General features: G+C 42.7%; 1 long non-coding RNA gene across 2 annotated transcripts in view; it reads right to left on the reverse strand.

Moving 5' to 3' along the window:
• Positions 1–1,695: 1,695 nt before the first annotated feature.
• Positions 1,696–8,515, reverse strand: part of LOC147013320 (uncharacterized) — a 99,189-nt gene continuing 92,369 nt past the window's right edge. For both annotated transcript variants that reach the window (XR_015051265.1, XR_015051264.1), the window contains exon 5: positions 1,696–5,410. This is a non-coding gene — a long non-coding RNA (uncharacterized LOC147013320). The remainder of the gene's footprint in view (positions 5,411–8,515) is intronic.

Here is an 8,515-nt window from a genome sequence, read left to right on the forward strand (position 1 = left end):
TCTCTAATGACCTTTCTTATTCATCCAGGTTGAGTTATTTATAGTATAGTTAAGTGGTTACGTCTTATGATATCCCCCAAGCGTCTCCCATTGATCTGTAGCTCCTTGACCTGACACTGCAGGATCTCAATCGATTTTACAACATTCCTGCCTCATCTCATCAATTTTCCTGAAATTTAGCATCTTTATTAAACAAACTTTTGGAACTATTCTTAGTATGAACGTCACTCAAACTGTGTGTACTTTCATCACTGACCATTTTCAAACATAATCCTGCATAACCATCTGTCAGCTGCTCAACAAATGGATTAAATAACTACACTGCATTATATATATCTACTAGCAGAGTACCTGCCCTGCGGGTGAACTTGTTCCAAGCATGCAACACATTCTTTTGACGCATCCCTTTATTGGGTGGTGTATAGGCAACAGACCATTGCTACGATCACTCCAAAAAAATAAAAATAACCTGGGTTGTGAATTTGAAGCAAAAACATGCGAACTGCTTGTGTGCATATATAATACTTGGTGGTTATATAGCTTGGATAATTCCAATTGCACCCACCATCCCCCAACGGAAGAAAAGGGCAAGGTGGGTAAAAAATATTTTTTCCCCAGAACTTGATGGAATCAAACAAAACTTGCACATGCACAATGTGAGGGTGCCCTCATTAATCCCTGAAAGTTTTAGCTTTCTCGGTGAAATCCTCCCGGAGGAGTAGATGATACATGCATAAACACATACGCCATAGCTCCATTACATGGAAAGATAAATCTTTCCTTACTTTTATCTTACCTTGCAATTTAGCCCACTCGACACCTGGGTAAGTTGAAATCTCCCATAACCACTCTCCTGTCTTTCTTTCCCCTCTTTTTATGCTCTTGTACTGTACCTTGTTTGTTGGCTCACTACACGTCCGACGAACTCCATGTGTTTAATCTCAAGCCACACTGTATCCCCAATTATCGAGGTTTCATACAAGGTCCCCTTCAACGGTATATTTCCCATCACTGACATGGCTACTCTTTCCCCTCTTTGCTTTAACCTTAGCTGTTCTGTACATGGCTTGTATCTATGCCCTCCGCTGGCCATGTCTATCAGACCACGTTTCACTAACATCGTGGACCTACAGGTTGTGGACGAAAAATGGAAACACCTAGGTAAATGAGGGACACCAAGCAATGGCTTCCACAGAGGTGTGGCCCATGTGTTAATTAAGCAGATAACATCTCAGTATGCTTCGGATCATGTATAAAAATGCTGTACAGGCCTAGTTGCCTACTATAATTATGGATAGCATAGCAGCAAGAGAAGTCCTCCCCCCTCAATGCCTCCATCCATAAAGCACGTATGGTCACCTAATGGTTTGATGAGCATGACATTGATGTTATCCATATGTCATGGCCTTCTTAGTCACCATATCTGAACCCAATTGAGCATTTATGGGATATTCTGGAAGGACACCTTCGATAGCGTTTTCCAGCTCCATCAAAGAGGTGTGATTTGATTGATTTTCTCACGGAAGAATGGTTCTGCATCCCTCCTGCAGAATTCCAGATTCTGGTGGACTCTATGATACGGCGCATACAGGCCGTACTGCCTGCAAATGGTGGCCCATTGCCCTAGTAAGTGATTTTACATTGGCGTTTACATATTTTTTTTGTCCACAACCTGTACATCTGTTGAATGGGGGGCCATTTATGGAGTACTATCGTACTCCATGATACTCTTCCAAAAAACCATAGCCTCCAAATTCTCCATATTACGACTGAAACTTGTTTGTTTTGTAGAAAACATTTTCACTGCCTCACTTTCCTTTTACCTTCTTTGTACTTCTCACTAACTCTCTACCTTGCCTCTGGTAACCGGTGTTCTCCTGTTTGTGATAGATAGACAGACAGACAAACAAACTTCATTAGTTTTTTTTCACTATCTGCTGATAATGTACCATCCCCTCAATGCAGCTTTCTCCTAGCTTTGAAAATCAAATACTCAGCCTACCTCCTCAATACGTCCCACGTATGTACTCCTACAAATCCAGTCTCCCTCTCCTTGCAAATGTTGACATCAATCATCCTACTGATGTCGTGTGACCCTTAACGTATGAGAAGTACTCTCCAGGAGCAAATAGGTTATTCGGATGCTGATTGTAACTAGGAAATCGTAATTATTTATATTCGATGTGGTTTTGCATCGTGCTATTAACCCTAGTCCTACCAACATGTTTTACTACCTAATCTTACCAACTGGGATCTTTATGGACCCCCAACTCAAAAACCACTCGATTTCGCTAAATCTGCCAAAGTTTCACATCAGTGAGGAAACATAATTATTTCGATTGGATGATGTTTTATTGATAAAGTCAACGAACGTAATAGGAATAAATATAAAACCGAAAATTAACTGACCAACTGGGGACTTCTATGACCCCAACTCACAACCACTAAATTTCATTGAATCTGCTGAAGTTTCACATCAATGAGGAAACATAATTATTTTGATTGAATGATGTTTTGTGATAAAGTAAACAGACGTAAGCGTAAAAAAGATAAAAATTGGAGGACTTGCTTGATACAAATACCATATGAAGTAATCGTATGCAAAAAACAATTGAACGAAAACAAACTGGGGTCGTTTTGGACCCCAGAAATGATTTGCTTGTAACTCTGTGCAGCAAGGTGGGATCTTGAAACATCATGTATATTTATTACTGACACATATAGGTAACATCCATTCGAAGGACGACATACACCTTGATGCTTTACCCTGCCTGAGAGACGCTAGGATGACAGTTGGTAGCTGTGTCGAGATTCATACCCAGGCTAGACGGCTCAGAGGTGTGTGTGCTTACCTATATAAGCCATCCTGCCATTCCTTTTAAATACTGTTAATGAAACTGATACGAATATCATAACAGGTATCGTATGCCCTTTGTATGATGGTGGAATCGTCCGCAAGAGGGTACTGTGTACAAGCCTGTTAATTGTGAATGCAACAACGTTCAAAACAAGGTGAACAACGGGTGTACAACAGCACCATCAATGTGCACAAAGTTACGGAACAGGAAAATGAAGACATTAAGCATTTGTTGCCCCACCAATACCCCGGCTTACTCGGCAATCTCGTCCAGACATCTTTCTGGACTTTATCTCATGATAAATGCAATCGATGCCATTTGGTCCAGTCACTTCTCGGTTGTTTTTGGTGTTGGGAGAATTACTGACATTTAATTTCTTTCATTTTGGTCTAAATCAAAGTTTTGTTGCTTTAATGAAGCAGTTGAAAAGTTTTGAGTTTTCTCTCTGTGATGATTCCTTCACTTTTAACAATCTCTGCATCGTCGCTCTCGTGGGATATCATTGCATCTTCCTGTACTTGCTCTAATTTACAAGGTGTCCTGAAACCACGACGGCTTTCAAACTGTGGAAATACCTTTTATAAGTAACAACGACGTTCCCACCGATGAAGCTGCCTGTGTCCTCAAAGGCCCCACAGCCCTGGTGTCCAAAGTGCCGAAATGATTCCAAAGATTTCCTTGAATATTTTGACTCGTTTGATGGAACACCTATTGGGTTAAATAACCACTTGACATGTCCGTGTGCGTGGACCTGTATGCATAGTCCACACACGTGGATTTGACCTCATTAAATGGACGTGATTTTCATGCCGTTCGTGCATGACATACATGCACATTAATGGAAACGGTCTTCATCTTCAGCCTTTGATGTCACAAGGCGAGTTTTCAAAGAATGCAATACACAGTTGCGTAAAAAAAAAACACAACAAAAAAGACCTGTTCACCTTTCATGCAGGTAATCACAGGTGCATCCATTTGCTCTCTTTTAAAAGCCACATTTGCTCCTGCACTAACGAGCGAGTCAACCATTCGTGTGAACTGCTCTGCCCACAAAATTCAGAGTTCTCCATTCTCAAGAGTAACACCACCAACATCACTCTGCAGGTCGACACACCTTCTTCCTCGCTGACTTCTTGTACTTAAACTTGATTATCTCTTTCTTGCACGTCCTTGATTTTGATTATCCAAGCATGCTGTCGCTATATCATTGATATGCCTTGAATTATCTGCAGACAGGTTCCTCAATTCAGTGCTCCCTTCCCCTGCTTCCCCTTCCCTCTTCTCCCCATAAACTGATCATTGGTTTGAACAGTAGAGACTCTTGGCCATTTTAACCCTCTGCCTGAATAAACTGATTAGTTAGTGCAGTGTATGATTTGAGTGCATTCTCCATTAGCCCTATCGTGCCCGAGTTCACGACTGTTTTGCTTCCTGTAAACCTCCTCCTGCATGACGTTTCCATATCCAACCATTCACCCACGTTTACAGTCTACATTTCATTCTCCCTCTTCTTCTCCCAGTCCCAACTTGGTAACCAAAGGAATTCAGGGAGTGGAGAGAGGAACATCGGACGTCAAAATATTGAAGTCTACCATCCTCCCAACAGAGTCTATCTAATCTCCAGAACCGCCTCTGAGCACCGCACGACACACAAACCACACCAAGAAACTGCCAACAGCCAACTCCACTCTCTGAGAGACCATGGTCTCCAACAAACACAAACCACGAGATATAGCACATAACAAAGTCCACATTATGCCCTAATTAACTATCTTTAATTTACATGTTCACCTGGCCTCAACCACAAACCCCAGCATTTCAATTACATGACTCAAAACCCAAAACTCACCTCCACTCATTTGCTAGTAATCCCAATGCTATATATACACGTACAAGCACGCACACGATGCTAGGTACATAATGAAGTAAATTAGGTGATGGTCAGGGCCTAAAAGGAAAATCAACTTACCTTTCTTCGGAATCTTGGAACTGCAGGTGAAAGCTTGCTCTCGCAAAAAACAACAACAAACAAACAGAATGTAACATCACATGGCACTGATGATCATACTACATTAGCTTACATCCTGGGAAAGGAAGACAGCCAACAGCAGCCATCTACCAGTACATACAACATCTGCAAAATGGCAGAGTTTAGACTCCTTTAAACCTCTCCAGAAAACCTCAATGCATTCTCCATTTCTCCTCTTCCTCTTAACCTTTACCTTCTCCCAACCTCCTTTAACTAACACTTTCCCCAAACTCTCTTGTACCATTCCTTGTCTGTTCTGAAATCCTAATTTTTTTTCTGTTCTCTTGTTTTGCACATTTTCACACTGTCCCCCTTTGAGGAGGAAAAATGTCAATCATTTCAGCCCACATCACAAGGTAACCGCAGGACAAACCTCGATGAAGTTAATGTCCGATGGCGCAGTCCTGGACGATGGAAGTGTCTGCCCTTCCACTGCTCACCTCTCTCGCGTGGGGGTGAGGATGGAGGGGGGAGTGGGAGAGTCGAGCGGATTGAGATGCAGTCCGTACTCCGGGAGCTGTGGCTGTGGAGAAAGATAAAGATTTTTAGAGAGTATCAAGCTGATTACAAAATGTGATCTCAAAGTTTGAATGGTGCACATTCTTTCATCCTGCATGATAACCTTCCAATAAGGGTTAGTTGAGCGGTCTTACATCAACCATGCAGCATTTTGCTTGGAATGCCGTGTTGAAGTCTGTAAATCCATCTCTGATTCGAGTCAGTAGTGTGTCCTCGAAACTGGTCATTGTTTGGTCAGACCAGGATGTGCCCAAGGGTTGTTGTAATAACCTAAACTTTCCTCACACTGACACAAACGCACAGATGTTTCTGCTATAACTGTGATTGTCCTGTACATCATACCTTCTCTGGATCGGCACGTGCGCTGTGAAACGGTTTTTCTCTTCAAAGATGCAAAGAGAGCCATTGATATAGAGGCTGTTGGGTTGATAGATAAATAGATGGACTCACTCACCGAGAGACACTGGTTGTCCAGATTACCGCATGAGTTTCTCACTTGTCCCTTTATTGTAAAGGAGTTGTGTGAGGGATCAGACAACTATCAGTGTTTATTAATTTACTAACTAGAGAGTTCACAGAACACCTCACCCCACGCAGTCATGAGAAACGAGGACATGGACGGGGTCGAGGAGCGGCAAATTTGATTGGTCGCGATGACGTAAAATGCCATCATGTTTTGTTCAAGTACTGCTCAACGGAAGGGTTTTGAAAGTGCCAATATGGTGATTTGTGTTCTACAGTGTTCAAGTATGTAATTCAATTTTTGGAAGTTTACTGCTGTTGATGCAGCGTCTTTACACCACCTTATTTAACACATTACATTAGTTATCCGTGCTTGTTGTTTGTGTCCTTTATGACGTCCTCAAAATAGTAAGTTTCCTGGTTGGAATGATTTTCAATTTTGTTTGACTGCTAAACAGGCAGACAGACAAATTACCATACTCCACCTTGCGCATGTGCAATCGGAATGAATTCAGAGCCAATGTACTGCTAAAGTCTCAGCTTGACGCCATGGAAACCAAAGCCTTCAAGATCATTGGAATCTCCGGCGCTGAAGCTGAGTCTATGGGTCCATCACTTCGCCATTACAGACAGGTTGATAGTCTTTGCCTTCTTCCACCTCCTTTCTTGTCTTGCCTTGTCATAGGCCTCTGATGTATATTTGAAGACTGAACAACGTGTCTTTCATTAAATAAAGGTACACTACATGGCCAAATGTATGTGGACACCTGCTCATCCAACATCTCATTCCAAAATCATGGCCACTAATATGGAGTTCGTCTCCCTTGCACACTCTTCTGGGAAGATACTTGCACATTGCTGCTATAACAGCCTCCATTCTTCTGGGAAGGCTTTCCACTAGATGTTGGAACATTGCTGCGGGGATTTGCTTCCATTCAGCCACAAGAGCATCCGTGAGGTTGGGCACTGATGTTGGGCGATTAGGTCTGTCTTGCAGTCGGCGTTCCAATTCATCCCAAAGGTGTTCGATGAGGTTGAGGTCAGGGCTCTTTGCAGGCCAGTCAAGTTCTCCCACACCGATCTCGCCAAACCATTTCTGTATGGACCTCGCTTTGTGCATGGGGGCATTGTCATGCTGAAACAGGAAAGGGCCTTCACTAAAGACAGAATCGTCTAGAATGTCATTGTATGCTGTAGTGTTAAGATTTCCCTTCACTGGAACTAAGGGGCCTAGCCCAAAGCATGAAAAACAGCCCCAGACCATTATTCCTCCTCCACCAAACTTTACAGTTGGCACTATACATTTGAGCAGGTAGCGTTCTCCTGGCATCCGCCAAACCCAGATGTCTGGACTAGATTGTCCGTCAGACTGCCAGATGGTGAAGCGTGATTCATCACTTCAGAGAACGCATTTCCACTGCTCCAGTCCAATGGCGGTGAGCTTTATACCGCTCCAGTCCAATGGCGGTGAGCTTTATACCACTCCAGCCGAGGCTTGACATTGCACATGGTGATCTTCGGCTTGTGTGTGGCTGCTCAGCCATGGAAACCCATTTCATAAAGCTCTCGACGAACAGTGCTTGTGCTGAAGTTGCTTCCAGAGTCAGTTTGGAACTCGGTGGTGAGTGTTGCAACCGACGAGAGACCATTTTTCCATGCTACGCACTTCAGCACTTGGCGGTCCCGTTCTGTGAGCTTGTGTGGCCTACCACTTCGTGGCTGAGCTGATGTTGCTCCTAGACGTTTCCATTTCACAATAACAGCACTTACAGTTGACCGGGGCAGCTCGAGCAGGGAAGAAATTTGATGAACTGACTTGTTAGAAAGGTGGCATCCAATAACGGTGCCACGTTGAAAGTCACTGAGCTCTTTCGGACTGCCCGTTCTAGTGCCATTGCTTGTTTATGGAGATTGATTGGCTGTATGCTTCATTTGATACACCTGTCAGCAATGGGTGTGGCTGAAATAGCTGAATACACTAATTAGAAGGGGTTAAGAAATTATTTTTTTTGAAGGGGTTTGTACTTTTGGCCATGTAGTGTACATTTTGATTACAACTCAAACGAGGTAATGCATGTCTTGTTTGCAGCGATTGCGGCAGCGAGCTAATAAACGCTGCTCAAAGAAGGAACGTTAATTCTCATAATGCAGATGAAAGAAAATGTTCTTCTTTCATGAAGAAAAACTTTTGGTTTTCACCCGACTTTTCAAGGCTTATAAACAAACTGAAGGACATGTAATTCACATATTATGTGAAGTCAATAAATATTAAAATTGGCTCGGTAATCAATTAGTCGGGAGGCCACCGGGGAAATTCCTGGGAGATAATTATTAAGTACACGTACACTTTAAAGTTATATGAAATGTACACGTACACTTTTGTACACTCAACATACAATGCGTTGCACACTGAACAAGGTATGTTTTCATGACAACGAAAATAGTCGTGATTAATATTTGAAATTTTTAATTTAAAAAAAAAGTCCTTTTGACTGCGTTTTTGTATGTACTGTATGATGTCGAGATGTCCAGGAGTATTTCGTTATCAAGCATCCAGCCAGCACTTGCCGAGCCAGCCGTTCCTTGTCAACGGTTTTGAATGGAACACTTGCTTGAGTGCTGAAGCCACTTAGCGAACGCTCTTCAG

The sequence above is a fragment of the Eptatretus burgeri genome, chromosome 14 (genome assembly GCF_056783735.1).
Source record: "Eptatretus burgeri isolate ZD-2024b chromosome 14, Ebu_testis_v1, whole genome shotgun sequence".
NCBI classification, from domain to species: domain Eukaryota; kingdom Metazoa; phylum Chordata; class Myxini; order Myxiniformes; family Myxinidae; genus Eptatretus; species Eptatretus burgeri.